Genomic DNA, 22,204 nt, shown 5'->3' with positions numbered 1-22,204 from the left:
ATCTCTTGATAAAGAAAGAAGCAAAACCAAGATTTTGGGAAATTCTACGTGGTGACCCTGAACTTTTTCAGATTCCACGTGGTAACCCTGCAAATCAGAAAAGAGAAATGGTAACCCTGTGGTACATTATTGTGTATCACCGTAACCCTTAACTTAAATTCTGTCAATTTGCATCGTTAAGTGCTGATGTGGCGTGTGATGTGGATATTTGGTCTTGATGTGGCGTGTGACACGGAATCCTACCTTTAACTAAAACCCTTAACCCTTCCTTTCACCACCCATCATCTCCAACCCCCCCCCCTCGAACCACCTCCTCACCTACTCATTACTACCACCCCCCACTATAACCACCACCTCATCAATCACCAATCTAATTCATCACCCTCACATCACCATTACTGAACTGCCATTGAAGCAGCACACCAACAACCCACCATCAAGGCTCCATTTCCGCCACATGCGCTGCTCCACCTTGTCTCAGCCGCATAAACCAACCCTGAGCCCACATCACTTTCATCGGTGGCCGGTCCACCAGCCCTGACCCCACCTTAACCACTCCCTCCCCCACCCATCTCTCCACCCATAACTCCACGATCCCAGATCTACTGTTTTTAGGGGACTCGGATAAGATTACAAGGGTGGGGGTGTAATACCTCGTAATTTCTAAGGCGTTCACTCGACCGAGTGGACCGAGTATAACCAATACTAGACTTTAGTGGAGTTGTTATAATGTCCGCCTATAAAAGGGTCGTCTTAAAACTGTCATAACTTGAGATCGAGACATGCTATTGATGTGATTCCAATTGGAGGTGATAGCTTGTTCTCTTACGATTCCAACGGTAGGTCACACGCCCCAAATTAGGGATGTCAGCGGGGCGGGTACAAGTGGATACCGCCCCGCACCCGCCCCAATTGGGGCGGGGATGAGTAGAGCTTTGGCGGGGCGGGTATGAAAATTGTACCCGCCATGGGTCATGGGGCGGGGATGGATTTTGCATTTTACCCACCTAATACCCGCCTACCCGCCAATCATTAAAAAAACTGGTAGGATTTTGATAATTTTATAAATCTTATTTAGTTATAATTAAGATATAATGTTAATAATAACTATTTTATAAAGCTTTTTACTAACTTATTTGGTGAAAAAATAAAATTATAAAGATAAATTCAAAAAAAAATTGAAATTAAAATGATTAAACGAACTTTTACGAAAAAAATTATCGAATAAAATTATGGTGTAGCAGTTAATGGGTAAGCGGGCGGGTACGGTTTTATATTTCCACCCGTTGGGGCGGGGGTGGTTTTAGAAACTTGTACCCGCCACGGGTGGTGGGGCGGGCATGGGTACGAGTTTTTCTTGCTGGGTACAGGTACGGGGGAGCCTATATCACCACTGCCCCGCCCCAATGACATCCCTACCCAAAATGACCAAGAAACGGAGTGAGATATGATTGTTTTACGAAAACTGGTCATTGTCGAGAACTGTTTCGCACTCGACCGAGTGAGGTTCAGTCGACCGAGTGAGCGACACTTGACCGAGTTAGTGACACTCGACCGGGTGAGCGACACTCGACCGAGTGGACTCGCCACTCGATCGAATGAAGCTGAATCAGAATACGGGATAAGGAAATCTTATCCCCTTATCCCCATTCATTCTATCTTCTTCTTTATCTCTCCAAACACTCTCCCTTCTCTCTAAAACCCTCACAAACACCATTTTAGTTGATTCAAGCTTGGATTAGAGGATTGCTCACCTTCTCCTTCATCCATTCATCTTGTAAGTCAAAATCTACCCCTTTTTCTAGTCTTATAAACCCTAACTTTTGGGGGTTTTCAATTAGTTTAATTAATTAGTAATTAGTATATGTAATATGGGTAATTAGTGGGTAATAATGAGGGATTTGTATTATATATTAGCATAGGATATATTTGTGATGATATTACATGAATTGTATAGGATTAAGACGGTCTTGCGAGACGGAATCGTATGGGATTCGAGTAATTCATGAAAAATGCTAAAAGGTAGGTTAATCCTACTCGGTTTCAATAATGTGATGTTGTTTATGTTGATGTTGTGGTTAGTCTTACATAATTAGGGCATTTGCATTTTAACATGTTTAGTGATAATCACATCATTAAGAGGATGATTATGATATGTTGAGTGTGGTCCATGCATTGGTTAGTATCATATATGTTGGAGGATTTGTGGTTGTTATTGTCGTTGTCGTTGTCGTTGTCGTCGTTGTTGTTGTTGTTTTGGAGACGTAAGACGGTTAGGAGACCGTCTTGCGCTTAAGTCGCCTCTTGGAGCTTCCCACTCTAAGAGGGATGTGCACATTAATGGCTTGAGTTACGGAGGGACTCGTGTCGTTGAGACACGACGTCTGGCAGGGGATCCGGTTGGCTTCCGGACCCGGTACGTCTAGGCGTGTCCCGGTACCTGTTTGTGGTTATCGGTATTTCTGGGCGTGTCCCGGTACTAGTGTGATTTTAAGTATGCCTGGGCGTGTCCCGGTACCGTGGAGGTCGTCATTTGGTGTTATGTCATTCACATTAGTAGTCACGTTGCATGTTCACACTTGAGTCGTGTTGTAACACCCCCATACTCCAAATGCCTTACCAGGACCACTCAGGTATAAGGATACTACCATCTCGGTTACCCGAGGCATGATAATCATAAGATAATAACGAAATAACATTTAATAGTATAACTTTAGTGAAAAGTACAAACCAAGCCAAATCCCAAAATACGGGTACAAGTTCTCAAACCAACTGTCTAATCAACTAAATGTAAAGTTTATTAAACGACTAAGCTACAGCGGAAGACTTCTATCATCTGACAGTGGCAATCCCAGCAATCCCATGTACCTCAACTCAAACCTGCTCAATTACTGTTCACCATTCCCGAATGGATCACCGCAGGTTTTACAAACAACAACACGGGGTCAGTACTAATCACACAATCTATATATATCAACAATATGATAAAAAGATATCTTACACCGTCACACACACAATCACATCAGTCCCATCAATCTCAATCACCGACTGTCCACTGGACCAGCCCTGCCAGTGGGGGACCGCAGCCGTACCCACCAAATCCCCGCTCATCATATTGAGCGATTTCCCTGTTCATTAATGTGTACATACCCTTCCGTGGCGGGTTCCACGAAGGGCGAAACTAGGGCGTGAAGCCACTCCCGCAAGTGACTCCACTCAGCCGAGAACGCGTCTCGAGAACCAGAGACAAACAATCACAATCAACAATCGTCACAATACAATTACTATATTATTCAATCAACCACAACACATCAACATCACATTATGGGCTAATACTGAGTAGGAAATCCTACCTGGAAAGCACAACTATCAGACGGTCTCAACAGCTGTATCAAAAAGCCTCTTCTACAAAACCTCCTCCTATCATACAAACACATAAACACTACCAAATCACAATCTACACAAAACTCCCAAATCCCCATATTAGGGTTTAAACAACTTAAAGGAAATACTATAAAAACGGTACATATGTCTTACCCTCGACGCAAGGATCTCAACGGTATAACGAACGATGAAATCCGACCTTCCAAACTCCGGGGTTTGCTAACAATGCGATTAAAGTGAAGAACGTACTTTGCTATCTCTCTTGACAGTAATTTAGGTTTTGAAAAGTGTTTAGAACAATGACGGAAAAGATTATATACCTTAATCGCATAATTAACAAAACCCGAGAAATAACTCCCCGTAAACCGGTTACTCGATCGAGTAGCTAAGGTACTCGATCGAGTGCCCCCTTACTCGGTCGAGTATCTTAGTTACTCGATCGACTACCCAACAGGTCAGAAACTATTTTAAAACGCAACTCACCCTTACTCGACAGAGTAAGGCCTACTCGATAGAGTACCCAGAGACTCTAAATACGGAGTATTACAGTTTTCCCTCCTTAAAAAGAACTTCGTCCCCGAAGTTCAAACCACCACAAAACAAAGATACATCCACAACACTTCCGACTCAACAACCAAAACAAAACTCGACATAAACATGTTACTAACCCAAACTCAACCCGACAAACATACCGACACAACATACAAAAGGGTACAAAAACTCTTAAAAACTCTTCGCGATCATCTCCTACCCCCCTAAAAGACACAAGGTTACGTCCCCGTAACCATACATACCTGATCAAAAAGGAAAGGGTAACGCTCTTTCATGGCCTCCTCTGGCTCCCATGTAGCTTCCTCGGTCTCGTGGTTAGACCAAAGGATCTGAAGCAAAACTGTCTCACCACTCCTAGTCTTCCTAACCTTTCGGTCAAGAATCTGCTTAGGAACCTCAAGATATGATAATGACTCATCTAGCTCTAAGCTCTCTGCCTCTAACACATGTGACGGATCACTCACATACTTCCACAGCTGCGATACATGAAACACATTATGCACTCTCTCTAACGCAGCTGGTAAAGCCAGACGATATGCAACTTCCCAAACTCGCTCTAAGATCTCATAAGGCCCGATAAACTTCTGGCTCAGCTTGCCTTTCTCCCCAAATCTCATAACCCCACGCATAGGAGACACTTTCAGAAGAACCTTGTACCCAACCTGAAACTCTATATCCCGGCGATGTAGATCTGCATAACTCTTTTGCCTATCCTGAGCTGCTCTCATCCGTTCCCTGATCATCTTGATCTGCTCAACCATCTCATGTACCATCTCTGGTCCTAAAACCACTGCCTCAGCACTATCGTCCCAACAAATCGGACTCCTACATCTCCTCCCATACAAAGCCTCAAACGGTGCCATACCAATACTAGTGTGGTAGCTGTTGTTGTAAGAAAACTCTATCAAATCCAACCTCTGTTCCCAGCTACCACCAAAGTCCATCACACAAGCTCGTAACATATCCTCAAGAGTTTTGATCGTTCTCTCTGTCTGTCCGTCTGTCGCAGGATGAAATGCTGTACTCATCTTCAAAGTTGTTCCCAACGATTCCTGTAACTCTTTCCAAAACCTTGATATAAATCTCGCATCTCTGTCAGACACTATGTCCTTAGGGACTCCATGTAACTTAAGCGCGTTCTTTTGATAGGCCATAGCCAATTGTGCTTTAGTCCATGTATCTTTCATGGGAACAAAGTGAGCTGACTTTGTCAGTCGATCCACTATTACCCAAATCATGTTGTTACCATGTTGACTCTTTGGCAAACCCACGATAAAATCCATAGAAATGAACTCCCACTTCCACTCAGGTACCGTTAAAGACTGAATCTTACCTTGTGGTCGTCGTTGTTCTCCTTTAACTCTCTGGCATGTCAAACAACGGGCCACAAACTCAGCTGTCTCTTTCTTCATCCCAGGCCACCAAAATGTGTTCTTTAAATCCTTGTACAACTTATCTCCACCTGGATGAACTGAATATGGTGTGCAATGTGCCTCTGTCATGATAGTCTTTTTCAACTCCTCATCTTTAGGGATACACCACCTACCGTCAAACCTCAAACTACCATCTGTATTAATAGAGAATCGAGACACTGTCCCTTTCTCTACTCCAGCTCTCCACTCAACCATCTTAGGATCCAACGCCTTTTTACCTCGAATATCCTCATAAAAATCAAGCTGCACTGTCAAATCTCCCATGGCATCTCCTTTCTGCATCATATGTATCCCAAACTTCGCTACCTCATCTCTCAACCTCACCAAAGATAGAGCTGTACACAAAGAATGTACACTCTTCCTACTCAAAGCATCTGCAACAACATTGGCCTTCCCTTCATGGTAGATGATTTCCATGTCATAATCGCCAATCAGCTCCATCCACCTCCTCTGTCTCATGTTCAACTCCTTTTGAGTGAAAATGTACTTGAGACTCTTGTGATCAGAAAATACCTTAAAGATTGCTCCATAAAGGTAATGTCTCCATATCTTGAGAGCAAACACCACTGCACCCAACTCCAGATCATGAGTAGGGTAGTTCTCTTCATAAGGCTTCAATTGCCTAGAAGCATAGGCAATCACCTTACCGTTCTGCATCAACACACATCCCAACCCATTCTTTGAGGCATCTGTATAAACCTCAAAGTTCTCAATCCCTTCAGGCAATGCTAAGATAGGAGTTGTGGTCAAACGCTCCTTTAATGTTTGGAACGCCGTCTCACAACTCTCATCCCAACGAAACCTGTTCTCTTTTCTCATCAACGCTGTCATAGGTCTAGCTATCTTGGAGAAATCTTTCACAAACCGTCTGTAGTACCCAGCTAAACCCAGAAAACTCCTGATCTCAACAACATTCTTTGGTGCTTCCCACTTTGTCACTACCTCAATATTCGCCGGATCCACATCTACTCCCTCCTTAGAGATCACATGCCCCAGAAAAGCAACTTTCTCTAACCAGAACTCGCACTTGGATAACTTAGCATACAACTCATGCTCCCTCAAAGTCTGCAACACAATCCTCAGATTCTCCTCATGCTCCTCCTTAGTCTTGGAGTAGACTAAGATGTCATCGATAAACACCACCACAAACTTATCCAAAAACTGTCTGAAGATCCTATTCATCAAATCCATAAACACTGCCGGTGCATTAGATAACCCAAACGGCATCACCACATACTCATAATGGCCATACCTCGACGTGAAAGATGTTTTTGGTATGTCCATCTCTCTAATCTTCACCTGATGGTACCCCGACCTCAAATCAATCTTGGAAAAGACTGATACACCACTCAACTGATCAAACAAGTCATCTATCCTTGGCAAAGGATACTTGTTCTTCACTGTCACTCGATTCAGCTCTCTATAGTCGATGCACAACCTCAAACTCCCATCTTTCTTCTTCACAAAAAGAACTGGTGCTCCCCACGGCGATACACTTGGTCAAATGTATCCCTTCTCTATCAGATCATCTAACTGCTTCCTAAGCTCCTCCATCTCCTTAGGACCCATCCGGTACGGTGCCTTAGAGATTGGCCCCGTCCCGGTTTCAACTCAACTGTGAAATCTATCTCTCTCTTCGGTGGAAACCCCGGAATCTCCTCCGGAAACACATCCTCAAACTCTCCTACCACTGCTATCTGATCAACTGTCGGACTCTCTATCCGGTCATCTCTCACATGGCACAAGATCAAAGGGCATCCCTTCCTCAGATAAGACTTCAAAGTAACAGCTGCAATCAACTTAACTTTGGGTTTGACCAGAAACCCACGATAAGACACACTAACGCCCTTAGGACCTCTTAAAGACACTTTCTTTTGATGACAGTCTATCTTAGCTCTATACTTTCCCAACCAATCCATCCCAACTATCATCTCAAAACCGCTAAAAGGAAACTCTAGCAAGTCTACAGGTAGATCAACTTGCCCAACTATCATAGGTACATCCCTATATAAGCTCCCACGTGATACAGACTCACCCGAAGGTATAAAAACTTCCTCACTAACAGACTCATATACCCTCAAACCCAACCGCTTAACATGACTCGAAGATACAAATGACTGAGACGCCCCCCGAATCAAACAAAAAAAAGGTATGAATACCGTTAACAAGAAAAGTACCAGTGATAACGTGTGCATCATCTTCAGCTGCTTTCTTCTCCATCATGAACAGCTTTCCACTGGTCTTCTGTCCGCCTCCCTGGGCGATCGGGCGATGTGGTTGGCTTAGCACCCGACCCTTGATTGTTGTTGTTGTTCGTCGGTGGTTTCTGATAAGAATTACCGCCGTTGCGGTTACCTCCACTCTGATAGCTCTGACGTCCCCGGTTTGACCATGATCCAGTCGGTCTATTGCTCGCATAGCTCTGCGCAGGTCTCTGGAAAGTTCCAGGTGCACTTGTGCACTCATGTCTCTTGTGGCCTACGCTAACACAACTATAGCAGGTCATTCCCCAACTACCACTAACACTTACACGGCCACGCCCAAAGGAAGCCCCAAAGATCAACCCGACCCGGAAAACCCTCTAGTTTGATTGTGGTTGCCTTTCTTGTGACTTGATTGGCCACCACCCTCACTCTCGGACTTTCTTTTCTCAACACCCACTCTCTCCCGAGCCATCTCTACTAACCTCTCGCTCTTCCAGCTCTCTCATAAGCTTCCTTAACGCCGCAAGGATTCCCACGGGTAACTTATCCATGATCTTAGGGGTCAAACCCTCTCAAACCTCGGCGCCGGTTCTCCTCACTCAAACCCATATCCTCAAGATACCTAGACTTCTCATTAAACTCGCCTGTAATACTCGGCCACAGACATGTCAGATGTCATCTTAAACCCATCGAACTCCTCTCTCAACTTACTCCTCACATGCTCCGGTACAAACTCTTTTTTCATAGCCTTACGAAACTCTTCCCAAGGTATAGCAGGTAAACCTTGGTTCGCATACAACTCCTTAGCACTCACTTTCACCGTATCCCACCACTTGCCAGCTGCTTCCCTCAGGTAGAACGCAGCTTGTTCTACTCTCATCTCATCAGGATAGTGAACCAAATCTAGTATGTTCTCCATCTCTCTATGCCAGTTATCAAGAAGGTTAGGCTCCCCAACCCCCTTGTACTCTTTCGGGTTAAACCTCGCTATATAGAGGCTGATTTTAGAGTGATCAACCTCCTTCTCCTTATCCTTATCCTTTCCCACCGTCTTTAAAGCCTCCGTGAGAGCATCCTGATGCTCCAACATCTTAACGATATCATCTATGTTCATAAGCTCAGCTCTCGCATACAAAGCATTCTTCTTGGGCGGCATCTTGAAACTATATCAGAAAAGGGGTGGATATAAACATACGTTCCAAAACCTCAAAACAAGAAAGCAAGCTGCCCAGGACATACTCGATCAAGTTCCCTAACCTACTCGATCGAGTAGCAGGCTACTCGATCGAGTGTCCAACATACTCGATCGAGTGCCCCGACTGCAGACCCAAAACAGACCTTATGACTTCTAACATACTCGACCGAGTAGCCCGACTACTCGATCAAGTGACCCCCTACTCGATCGAGTCCCCGAGGTACTCGATCGAGTGCCCAAAAACACGATTCTGGACTCAAAATCGTCAAATACCCACCCGATCAAGTCAGTCCCACTCGATCGAGTCATGCTAACTCAAAAATGCTACCCGCATGTTATATCATATCCCAACATTATAAACAACTTTATAAATCCCAACATTATATCATAACGAAGCATATAATGCTACACAACTCTTCATACGATCAACGAAATAACTCTATCATGTTATTAAACGCCACATAGTAAACATCCATCATGCTTCTCATTCCAACAACAGTTCAATATATCTCATCAATCTTTCTTTCACATTCTCAACTTTCTACTCCAAACATCCAACAATTACACATACTTCATCACATCCACACACAAGCTAACAAACAACGCATACGACCTCGACATACACCCCCCATGTGACCGGTTCAAAATTGTAGGGCAAGTTCGCGACTTCAGGACGTCTCCCAAGCCTTTGCATTAGCTCCTACAACCTTTACCCCGGGTTCATTTTAATTGACTCCCTATATTCATTAGATTTATTGGTTACAGGTTTCAGGATCGTCTCTCTGATACTATTTGTAACACCCCCATACTCCAAGTGCCTTGTCAGGACCACTCAGGTATAAGGATACTACCATCTCGGTTACCCGAGGCATGATAATCATAAGATAATAACGAAACAACATTTAATAGTATAACTTTAGTGAAACGTACAAACCAAGCCAAATCCAAAAATACGGGTACAAGTTCTCAAACCAATTGTCTAATCAACTAAATGTAAAGTTTATTAAACGACTAAGCTACATCGGAAGACTTCTATCATCTGACATTGGCAATCCCAGCAATCCCATGTGACTCAACTCAAACCTGCTCAATTACTGCTCACCATCCCCGAATGGATCACCGCAGGTTTTACAAACAACAACACGGGGTCAGTACTAATCACACAATCTATATATATCAACAATACGATAAACAGATATCTCACACCGTCACACACACAATCACATCGGTCCCCATCAATCTCAATCACCGACCGTCCACTGGACCCGCCCGCCGTGGGGACCGCAGCCGTACCCACCAAATCCCCGCTCATCATATTGAGCGATTTCCCTGTTCATTAATGTGCACATCCCCTTCCGTGGCGGGTTCCACGAAGGGCGAAACTAGGGCGTGAAGCCACTCCCGCAAGTGACTCCACTCAGCCGAGAACGCGTCTCGAGAACCAGAGACAAACAATCACAATCAACAACCGTCACAATAAAATTACTATATTATTCAATCAACCACAACACATCAACATCACATTATGGGACTAATACTGAGTAGGAAATCCTACCTGGAAAGCACAACTATCAGACGGTCTCAACAGCTGTATCAAAAATCCTCTTCTACAAAACCTCCTCCTATTATACAAACACATACATAAACACTACCAAATCACAATCTACACAAAACCCCCAAATCCCCATATTAGGGTTTAAACAACTTAAAGGAAATACTATAAAAACGGTACATAGGTCTTACCCTCGACGCAAGGATCTCAACAGTATAACGAGTGATGAAATCCGACCTTCCAAACTCCGGGATTTGCTAACAATGCGATTAAAGTGAAGAACGTACTTTGCTATCTCTCTTGACAGTAATTTAGGTTTTGAAAAGTGTTTAGAACAATGACGGAAAAGATTATATACCTTAATCGCATAATTAACAAAACCCGAGAAATAACTCCTCGTAAACCAGCTACTCGATCGAGTAGCTAAGGTACTCGATCGAGTGCCTCCTTACTCGATCGAGTATCTTAGTTACTCGATCGAGTACCCAACAGGTCAGAAACTATTTTAAAACGCAACTCACCCTTACTCGACAGAGTAAGGCCTACTCGATAGAGTACCCAGAGACTCATAAATACGGAGTATTACACGTGTCATTTTTTATTTGTTTATTGAAATTGACTTTTGTTGTGTCTGTGTATTTGTCACCTGTCTCTTTTAGGGTGGCCTGTGTTGATCCATATGATATCATTTAGTTATATGGGGAGCAGGTTAGGTACAGATTCTTTGGATAGTACGCGGGAGACTGTACGAACTTGATGAGTCACGAGACGAGTATAGTTGGCTAGAGAGTATAGTTGTCATGACTTGTACTTTTATTCATTTGTTTACGTTTATGTAATTCACTAAACATTACATTTATTTATAAAATGTTCTTTTATTGAAGTTTTGAAACACTACCTCGGGAAACTGAGATGGTAACGCTCCAATTATCTTGGCCGGATAGTTGGGGTGTTACAGGGGGAGAAGATTACCATCGGTGGTCTACGACGAGGTGGTGCATGGTGCGTGGAGGAAGTAGGCGGCAGTGACTAGACGAGGATGAGGAAGAAAGCAACGATAAGATGAGGAAGGAGAGCTAAATGAGAGAGGAAGTAGAGATAATACGTGTGGGGTTGGAACGCTGGCGACATGCCGTCGTCTTGGTGGGTCGGCGGTGGCGAGCAGAAGTAGGGTGGGGGTGGGTGGTGGCAGTGGCGGGGTGGGTGGTGGCAGTGGTAATGGGAAGAGAGGAAAGAGAGGAGAGAAGGAAGACACATCAAGACCAAATAGCCAAGTCATAAGCCACATCACACGCCACATCAGCACTTAACGGTGCAAATTGACGGAATTTAAGTTAAGGGTTACGGTGATACATAATAATGCACCACAGGGTTACCATTTCTCTTTTCTGATTTGCAGGGTTATCATGTAGAATCCGAAAAATGTTCTAGTTCTCTCAAGCACACCCAATTTTTCCAAAGTGTCTTGACAAATAAACTTGGTAGCCACAATAATAGTCTTTCTAGTAAGGGATAAAAATGCATTCCTATGAGCATCGTTTAAGAAAGTTACCTCCGGAAATTTGGCAATTGTTCTATACCCGGAGTAGGTGTGGTTGCTTCCTCGATAGGAGTTGCAATTTCTTGGATTTTCACCCTTGGTTGTGTCACTACCAAAGCCTTAGATGTAAGAAGAGCTTGTTGCCTCTTTGATAAATTTGTAGTCTTGGGTGCCTTGTTTCTGCCTTTTGTTCTTGCCATTGTGTTCTCCTTCTCAAATTTGTATCAACAAACCAATATTGTGCTTGAATGCTCCTTGTTTCCTCAAACTTCAATCAATTTCTCAATCAATTTAGGTTTTTCGAATTTGTACCCAAACCCTAGAAAATTGATTCAATTTGTGAGTATTTTGATATTTAGATGGTCTTTTGTTGATAAAGGAGTGATTTAATCTTCTTTTGAGCAAGTATTATTTTGATGGTGGTGATTTTGGTTGAGAAATTGGTGTTTTTGAATGAGGGGATTGGGGTTTTAAGTGGAAGAAGAGGTGTGTGTTTGTGTTTGTAAAAGATAGAAATGATTTGGGAAGGAAGGGATGAGTCCCGTGTTTTGTTAAATAGCAGCTCGGGACGCGTGGATTCAACAAGGGACGCTCGGATTCTCAGACAGTACATCCTGAATTTGCCAACCCGTGCCAGGACGTGCGGATCCTGCCCAGCTCGAGCGGATTCTCCTTGGGGATGCTCGGATCCTCCTGGGGACGTGCGTATTTTCATACAGCGTAAACTCATGAACTTGAAGAATGCCAGGACGTGCGGATTAGTCTCAAGACGAGCGGCTCATAGTCTAGGAAGAGCGTCCTGAGGATGATCTACTCAGATTCTGATACAGGACGCTTTCCTCAATTGAAGCCTTGCCAGGATCCGCGTCCTAAGGACAGGACGCTCGGATGCTCCTCAGGGTGATGTGACTCATTTTAGAGCATATTTAGTCCCCGAATTAGTCTCGTTCCTATGCTTTTTAGTGCATAATTGGGTCATTTACTATCTCTAGTCTTTCGTTTTGCATACTCTTTGAGGTTTTGATCCCTTGGTAGGAAAGGAGTAAGAACCTTGCATTTACATGGCAAAATGGAGCTAAATTGATCGAATCTAATGATCAAGCATCGAAGTGAAGACAAGACTAGAAGGCCTATGTAAACAATGAAGTAAATGGGCAATGATGGGAAGATCCTTGCATCTCCAACAAGATCCTTGAGGATTGTTGGAGAAAGAAAAGAAGAGAAGATGACTGGCTAACAATCCGGGGGTCGCAGTGCACGGGACGAGCGTCCTGGCCTGCTACAATCCGAGCGTCCTCTCGCCAATCCGCTCGTCCTGGCCCCTCTCAATCCGAGCGTTGCCCTCACCCACCCACTCGGATTCCTCTCTAGTGTAGGCCGTCCCTCCCTAAAGCTGCTCGGGATGAGCATATTCTATGAAGACTAGCGAAGCGGAGTTGAGCATCTCCTTCGAGAGGAGCACTTCCTCAACTTTTCTTAAGGGTCTTAATCGTCATTTAAGCTCTTAGTAACCCTAATTTATGTACCTAATCCTTAGTATAAATACCCCATTGTACTAATTAGATTATCATATCCTTCTTATGCTCTTTTTATGTTCTTATCTCATCTTAATCTTGTAATCAACTCTTAATTAAGCATTAATACAAATCTCATTTCCTTAATTTCTCAATTGTTCATCATTTATTTTGGGTAATTGAAGATTATTTAGGTATTATTGGAAGATTGACAACCTTCTATCAATCATCAAGTACTTCTATTATTCTTTACTTATTATTTTGGAATCATCATTAGGTATAATTCTCTTAATCCCTTTTTAATTATTGTTAATCATTTCCATTCATTCATCATGTTTTGCTTTGTTAATATGATTGACAACCTTGTTAGCATGTTAAACTTGATAATGAGTGAGTAGTCTCTTAACTAGGGTTAATGGGGAATTAGGGGAAACCAACATAGGGGATGATTCATACTTAATCTAATATGTTCACATAATTTATTTGTTTGCTTGTTGTGATCTCAACTTATGCACATGTTATGTTTGATGAAATGCGAGCCTATGAATCCTTGCATTTTTTACCCATCACTTACCTATTCAATGAGACTTTTAAGACATAAACCAACTCGAGTCTCATTAGACCATGCATATAGTTGAGTAGGAAGGATTAAGTCGACTTGTAGGTGTTGTACAATCTAATTGATTCGGCTCCGGGACCCAAACCTTCCTAGGATTGTAAGATATAAACCAACTCGATCCTATCACAACAATAATTGCTTGCTTATAATTTGAGAATATGTTTGTATGATCAATTCCCATGTATCCCTATGAACTCATGATACCTTAGTGCTTTTAATCAATTGTTTACATCTCATTTTAATCATCTTGCTTGTTTATTTACATTGTTACTTAGTTTAGTGACCTCTTATCTCAACCCAAATTGTGATACCCTTAGACACGACCATTTGCAATCGAAAATCCTACATCAATACCCGTCCCTTGGGATCCGACCTTTACTTACCTCTTTACTAATAGTAGAGTAGTTTGTGAAGTTATAAATATTGTTTTGGTCTAGGTACTCCTAACGACAAGTAACCGAAAACGATAGTCCGATCACAGGGATGCCTAGATCATCTTCAGCTCCCATGGGCTCAGGTCTACCCGTGGGGTTTCCTTTTTCCATATCATTCTTTCTTCTTTTCCTTTGTTCATTGTTGGGGTGCACTACGAAGGCTCGGTTATCCTAGGCACTTGATATCCCCACACTCGATCAAACACTACACATCAAAACACGTTAAAATACCTCCCTCACTTGCTCTCACGTCAAAAATCTTGATTAAAGCACAAAAATGCAAATCCAAAAATGACAAAGATGCAATAAAGGAAATAAAATGCTAGTTAAGGGGTTAGAATATTTACAAATGGTGGTTTAGGGAGGACTCCACCAAACTCTCATTATTGGATGAGATGTAAAGGGGGCAAAGCCAAGGTGTTGTTGATGTTGCTCAACACCTTGTAGAAGTAGTCGAAAGCTTGCTCATTTTCATGATAGAGGTCTTGGATAGACCTTTGCACGTTATTCTCTTCATTGTTGTAGTCATCCAAGTCAAAGTGATGACAAGGATCCAGAAGGCCTTGGTCTGAGGTAATAGCATTTCCAATATAGGGATTGACTAATCCTTCAAATTCATTATCCCATAGACCGCAAACTTCATTAGCTTGTTCCCCAATGATGTCATGAGTTGACAAGGGCAACTCTTCTTTCTTGTTGTCTTGGCCAATGAGGCCTTTTTCATTGCTTGTCATGATGGGTGAGCTATTCAAGCTCTCATTGTTGTTGAAAATTCCTTGCTCTCCGGACAGAGCTACTTGAAGGTCATCCACTTTCTTCTTCCATATGGGTGGTGTTTCTTTACCCATGGCTTGATCTTTGCATAGAGATTTCAAATTATTCCTATCACTTTCTCGGCTATGATGATCGATCATGAAACATGTCTCATGTAGTCGGGGAGCTCTCATCATTTTCTTAAGGTTGAAAGTGATTGTCTCATCTCCCACTTCAAGTGCGAGCTCTCCATGTTTCACATCGATTACCGCTCCGGCGGTATGCAAGAAAGGTCTTCCTAAAATGATAGGAATGTTGGAATCCTCTTCTATGTCTACAATGACAAAGTCCACCAGGATGAAGAATTTGCCAATTCTCACGGGCACATCCTCCCATACCCCTAAAGGTACCTTTGTTGATCAATCCGCCCTTTGAAGAGTGATGTTGGTGCATTTGAGCTCTCTCATTCCTAGCCTCTTACATACCGAGTATGGCATGACACTTACACTTGCTCCAAGGTCACATAATGCTTTGTTGATTATAGTGTCGCCAATGGTACATGGGATAGAAAAACTTCCCGGATTTTTGAGTTTTGGAGGGGAAGTTCCTTGAAGAATGGCACTACTCACTTTGGTAAAGGCAATAGTCTACAACTTTCGGATGGATTTCTTCTTGGTAAGAATATCTTTCATGTATTTTGCATAAGCCAGAACATGATTGATCAATTCCATGAATGGGATTAAGACTTCTAAGTTTTTCACAATTTCTATGAACTTTCGAAGTTGATCATCAAGCTTAGGCTTAGCTTGTCGACTTGGGAATGGAAGTCTAATCACAATAGGCTCTTTTTCCTCAGCCTTCTCTTCATTCTTCTTCTTCGAAACTTCATTGGAAGTAGGATCTACTTCCTTAGAGTTCTCCACAACTCCTTGCTTATGACTAGTATCTACAATATCTTCATCAATTGACCTCTTCGGTCCTTCATATCTTGTACCACTCCTCAAATGGATGGCACTAACCGTCCCATGTCTTGGGGGATTACTTTGAGGTGGTAATTGCCCCTTTTGTCTTTGAGAGCTAGAAGATACTAATTGAGTCATTTGAGTTTCTAACATTTTGGTGTAGGCATGTATGTTTTTGATGGTGATTTCTTTAGCTTGGCTATCTTTTTGCATTTGGGTGAAAAATTCTTGTTGGTTCTTTTGCATTTAGAGGACCGCTTTTTGAACATCAAAGCTTTGGTAATTTGATTGGTTGTAGGAAGGTTGATTTTGGTAACCTTGGCTTTGGTTGAAAAAGGGTTTTTGAGCTTGGTTTCTCATTAGAGGTGTGGTGTATGTTTATTGGGGGTTTTGGACATTTTCACTCTTGTATGAAAGATTTGGATGAAATTTGGTATTCTTATTATAGTAGTTGGAATAAGGGGTACAACTCTTGTTTGCTTGGAAAACATTAACTTGTTCATTTGTTCCCCTACATTCATTTTGATCATGTCCCAAGGTTCCACAACTTTCACATACTCCACTTGGAATTGAGGATGATACCACCATAGCATTAACATGTTGTTTGGGTGATTTGGAAGCTTCATCAAGCTTAGCCATGGCCTTCTCAAACTTCAAATTGATGGTTTCAATATGAATACTTAATTGAGCACCCAATTGAGTGATGGAATCTACCTCATGCTTTCCTCCTCTAGTGGCCTTTTGAGGCCTACTATATTAGGAATTATGAACCGCCATCTCTTCGATTTTGGCCCATGTTTGATTGTCATCAACTTCGGTAAACATCCCATTGGATCCCATATTGAGAATATGGCGTGAGTCTTCATATAGGCCATTCCAAAATTGTTGCACAAGGAACCACTCACTAAGTCCATGGTGTGGACAAGAACGACAAGTGTCCTTGAATCTCTCCCATGCTTCATATAATGATTCCTCATCCCTTTGCTTGAACCCGGTGATTTGGGCTCTCAACATATTAGTCTTCTCCGGAGGATAGAATTTCTAGTAGAAGGCAAGTGCTAACTTCTTCCATGAATCAATACCAAAAGTAGCCTTGCCTAGGCTCTTTAACCATTGCTTTGCGGTACCGATCAAAGAAAAAGGAAACAATACCCATCGGATTTGGTCTTGGGTAAATCCGGTTTGAGAAATTGCATCCCAATAGTCACAAAAAGTCTCCATATGTGAATGAGGGTCTTCACTAGGCATCCCTCCAAATTAACTTCTCTCAACTAATTATATGAATGCGGATTTGGCAATGAAATTACCGGTTAAATATGGTGGTGTAGGAGTACCGTTTGGTAGGTTCTCTTCGGTTGGTACGGAATGTGATGAAAATTTAGGCATTGTGGGTTGATTTTGTTGTGGGTTTTGAATTGGGTTATCCTCTTCTTCTCTTGCAAAAGGGTTGATAAACTCAATTTTATTTGGTTGAATGTCCACAATCTCGCCAATACCTACAACTCTCGAAGTACCTCTAGCAACTCTTCTATTTTTGGTTAAGGTCCTTTCAATCTCGAAATCAATAGGTAATAAATTACTTTGTGATCTCCTAGTCATGTAAAATATCAAACAACTCGAAAACAATTAGAATAACCTTGAGGAGATTAACTTCCCCAAGGTAAAGAAAGAAAGACACAACTAAAAACAATTAATGAAAATCAAATCAATTGAACACCGTCCCCAGCAACGGCGCCGTTTTTGGTCCGGTTAAAACTCGTCGTCAAAAGCTACCAACCAAAACAATATTTATAACTTCACAAACCACTCTTAGCAAAGAGGTAAGTAAAGGTCGGATCCCAAGGGACGGGTATTGATGTAGGATTTTCAATTGCAAGTAGCTATGTCTAAGGGTGTCACAAATTGGGTTTGAGATGAGATGTAGTCTAAACTATTCAACAAGATGAATGTAAATTAATGAAAACAAAGTAAAGAAAATAAAGGGGTTTGTAAACAATTGATTAAAGGCACTAGGGTGTCATGGGTTCATAGCGGATTCATGGGAGTAGATTATACAAACATGTTCTCAATTAGATGCAAGCACTTATTGTTGTGATGGGATCGAGTTAGTGTATGTCTTACAATCCCTAGGAAGATTTGGGTCCCGGAGCCGAGTCGTCTAGACTGTACAACACCTACAAGTCGACTTAATTCTTCCTATTCAACTCTATGCATGGTCTAATAAGGCTCGAGTTGGTTTATATCTTACAAACCTCATTGAAAAGATAAGGGATGGTAAAAAATGCAAGGATTCATAGGCTCGCATTTCATCAAACATAACATGTGCATAGGTTGAAACCACAACAAGCAAGCAAATTAATTATGAAAACATATTAGATTAAGCATAGATCAATCCCCATGTTTGTTTCCCCTAATTCCCCATTAACCCTAGCTAGAGAAACTACTCACTCATGATCAAGTTTAGCATGCTAATAAGGTTGTCAATCATACTAACAAAGCAAAACATGATGAATAAATGAAAGTGATTAACAATAATTAAACAAGGGTAAAAAGAAATTATACCTATGGATATGATCCCAATAATAAAGCAAACAATAATAGAAGTACTTGATGATTGATGGAAGGTTGTCAATCCTCCAAAATAAACCCCAAATAATCTTCTAATTACCTCAATGAAAAGAAGAACAATTGAGAGATTAATGAAAGATTAAGATGTGATTAATATTGAGAAATGTATTACAACTAAATTAAGACTAAATTAAGATGATATTAAGAGATGATTAGAAACTTCATGATAATCTAGGTAGTACAATGGGGTATTTATACTAAAATTAAGTACAAGGATTAGGGTTACTAAGGGCTTAAATGACTATTAAGACCCTAAGAAAACTTGAGGAAATGCAACTCCCGAGGGACATGCGCGGATCGTCTTTGCTAGTCCCACCACGATCCGCTCGTCCTGTGCTGAGGCACGGGCAGTTCTGTAAGAAGATCCGCTCGGATCAGGGAGGAGACGCTCAGATCATAGCTCTTCAATCCGCTCGTCCTGGGATCAAGCCACTCGGATCCTGGCACTTTGGTACGCTCGGATCATGCTCGGGCCGCTCGGATCCTTGGGCAGAGTTGTTCCTTTGTTTGGCTCCTTAACAATCCGCAAGGATCGTGTTGGGGATGCAAGGATCTTTTCATCATTGCCCATTTCACTTTATTTATCTACTTAAGCCTCTAATGTTGGTCTTCTCTTTGATGCTTGGTCATTAGATGCGATCCATTTAGCTCCATTTCGCCTCATAAATGCAAGGTTAGCGATCCTCACCTACCAAGGACACAAAACCTCAAAGAGTATGCAAAATGGGAAACTAAAGATAATAAATGACCCAAATATGTGCTAGAAAGCATGGGAACGAGGTTAATTCGGGGACTAAATGTGCTAAAATATGAGTCACATCAGGGAAGAAGATGATCGTGACTTCAGTATTTGCCTAAGCTTGATCCTTGTCAGAACCTTTAATCTCTTAAGGTCCTTAGATGCTATACTTTGTATATAAGTGGATTGTTCTTGCGTTCAACTGACTATGACTTTTATAATGTTATGTTGAGGGGGAACTTACACTTAGTCACATATTGTAAGAGACTTGTCATCATCAAAAAGGGAGAATTTGTTGGACCATATAGACATATGATTAGTAATGATAGTGACAAGTATGTACTTTATGTTATATATAATCTTGCTTGTAATCGTTTGTTTAGTCTTTAATAGATTGATTAAAGTTTACAATTTGAGCAAATAATGTTATAACAATCTTGGCTATAACATTGAGGATTTGTGAAGCAATAAGCAAGTAATGTTATAGCAGTTTGAGCTATAACATTGAATATTCTTAAAGCGTCATAGTAACTGTAACAAGTTTCAAGTATGATGATCACTCAATCAAAAGGCTCGATCAAGTCTATAACAAGCTCAAGATGAAGAGCTTATGATCAAGATAAAATAATGATCCTATCACTGAAGATATCCAGGAAGATTAGCTAGTATAGGACTTTATCTAATAACGATATCTTAAGAAATAATATTGGGAAGGTAGAGTTATAGATATTTCACCTATAACTTTACTTACCAAACTTAAAGTTATAGCTATTTGTACTATAACTTTGGGTGGCATTTTAAAGGCACGATTTCAATAGTTTTAAAGTCAATTTTCAAAAGATAAAATTCTTCAAATATGTTTCGAAATCATGCGTGTATATGATAAAGATGAAATACGGTTTGTTTAGAATGAATAATTTATGTTATCTTACTGGTTAGTCTAATGACTTATGAGTCGTCATGCTACCCCTAGGGTTTGCTAAATTATCTAAACCTAACCCTAATCTACTCCTTCATATTTTGGCCTAGGGTTTCGGCTAAGATGAGCTTATGAGCCGTGTGGAGGCCGAATTAACTCCCTATGCAAGTAAATAATATTAGGTCAAATCCATAATATATTGCTATAAGATATTTTCATATCTTATCAATTATATTAGATTTACCTTATTTACTTAATCAAAATTAATAGATTAAATTAAGAAGAGATAAGATTTATTTCTTATGAAATAAACTATCATACACGGCACACTTAGGGTTTCGACCAAAACCCTAGTGTCTCTCTTCTACTATATATATGCAGGATGTTCATTGATTTAATTAAGCTTTTCTAAATATAAAAATTCCTTGCAAACAAATTTTTTTAAAATTCTAATTGAGTACTTTTATTGTTTTGCAATTGAAAATATTTTACGAAAAGTCGTGCTCTTAATTTGCATATTATTTCTTAAGGTTACGTTATAAGATAATATCACTTCATATAGTTTCTACTCGTTCAATTGTGTGAACACCTGGAGGAACAACCAATTGCTTTCTTAGTAACTTAAGATAGTCAAAATCGAATATTTAGTGATATTCAAATTGAGTTATAGCTAGAGTTAGTTATACGAGTGGGTTGATAATTTTGTAATCCGGAGAAAGGTACTAAAATTATTAATCGAGAATAGTGGACGCATGCTTCGACGTGTGAAGCTGAACCACTTCAAATATCGTGCGTCCTTGCAATTTTCTTTATCATTCATTTCATTACGTTTATAAATTGTTTAGTTAATTAGTTAAAGTTTAACCAATAAACTTTAGATAATTAGTTATTATTTAGATATAAAATAAAAAGTGGGCATAAGTTTTTAAATACTCAATTCACCCCCCCCCCCTATCGAGTATTTCGACTTGGATAGACTCTTCAGTAAAAGTCGAGTTATTTTCGAGTTTATTGTTATCAACTTATCTTGTTATTTATGAATAATGTTAAGCGTATTTCGGGTCAATTCGGGTTACTAGTCACGTTCGGATCCATATTTTGGGTGTCGACTATCAACTACCTAATGCATTAAATTAGATTATTTAAATGAAGAGCAATTTTGATACAACTACAAGACTAATTCCAATACAACACTACAAATAGTATAAATATTCCAGCTTTTCATCTTGGATATTGATCGCTATTATTTCCTCATTGAATGTTTATCTTTTGATTGTGTTTGTGTTTGTTCATTTGGATTCATATATAAAATAAGTTTTTTTTTCCAAGAGTAATGTCTATACTTATTTTTACTGACATACAATGTTTATATATAATGCAGTTTAATGATAAATTTTGCGACAGAGAACATATTGAAGATCACAATATCACATATGCATGGAGTACATATTTGACGTATTGAAGATCACGCTATTTACATATGCATGGAGTACATATTTGACGTCAGTTTATTGATATATTTTGCGATGGAGAATATATTGAAGATCACAATATCACATATGGAGTACATATTTGACGTTAATAAAGGCCGAAGAGAGAGGGGAATACAAATACTTATGTAAGAAGGTATAGCATAAATTAATTGTAAAACAAGTTTTTTAATTATTATTTTTACCACTAATATGGTTATATTTGAATTTGTTTTACACTATTTTTTTTGTCAAATTGCCTTACAAAAGACAAACTTAATGATGAATTAATAAGGTAAGTATAATA

At 40.6% G+C, this 22,204-nt stretch overlaps 1 non-coding gene across 1 annotated transcript; it reads left to right on the top strand.

Moving 5' to 3' along the window:
* The first annotated feature begins 17,049 nt into the window (after positions 1-17,049).
* LOC141615831 (small nucleolar RNA R71) lies at positions 17,050-17,156 on the top strand. The gene has a single exon (XR_012530226.1). It is a non-coding gene; the product is annotated as a small nucleolar RNA R71 (small nucleolar RNA).
* The last annotated feature ends 5,048 nt before the right edge of the window (positions 17,157-22,204 follow it).

This window comes from Silene latifolia, chromosome 11, assembly GCF_048544455.1.
Source record: "Silene latifolia isolate original U9 population chromosome 11, ASM4854445v1, whole genome shotgun sequence".
In the NCBI taxonomy this organism is placed as follows: domain Eukaryota; kingdom Viridiplantae; phylum Streptophyta; class Magnoliopsida; order Caryophyllales; family Caryophyllaceae; genus Silene; species Silene latifolia.
Note: the sequence above shows the minus strand (reverse complement) of the source record. Positions and strands in the feature narration are given on the sequence as shown.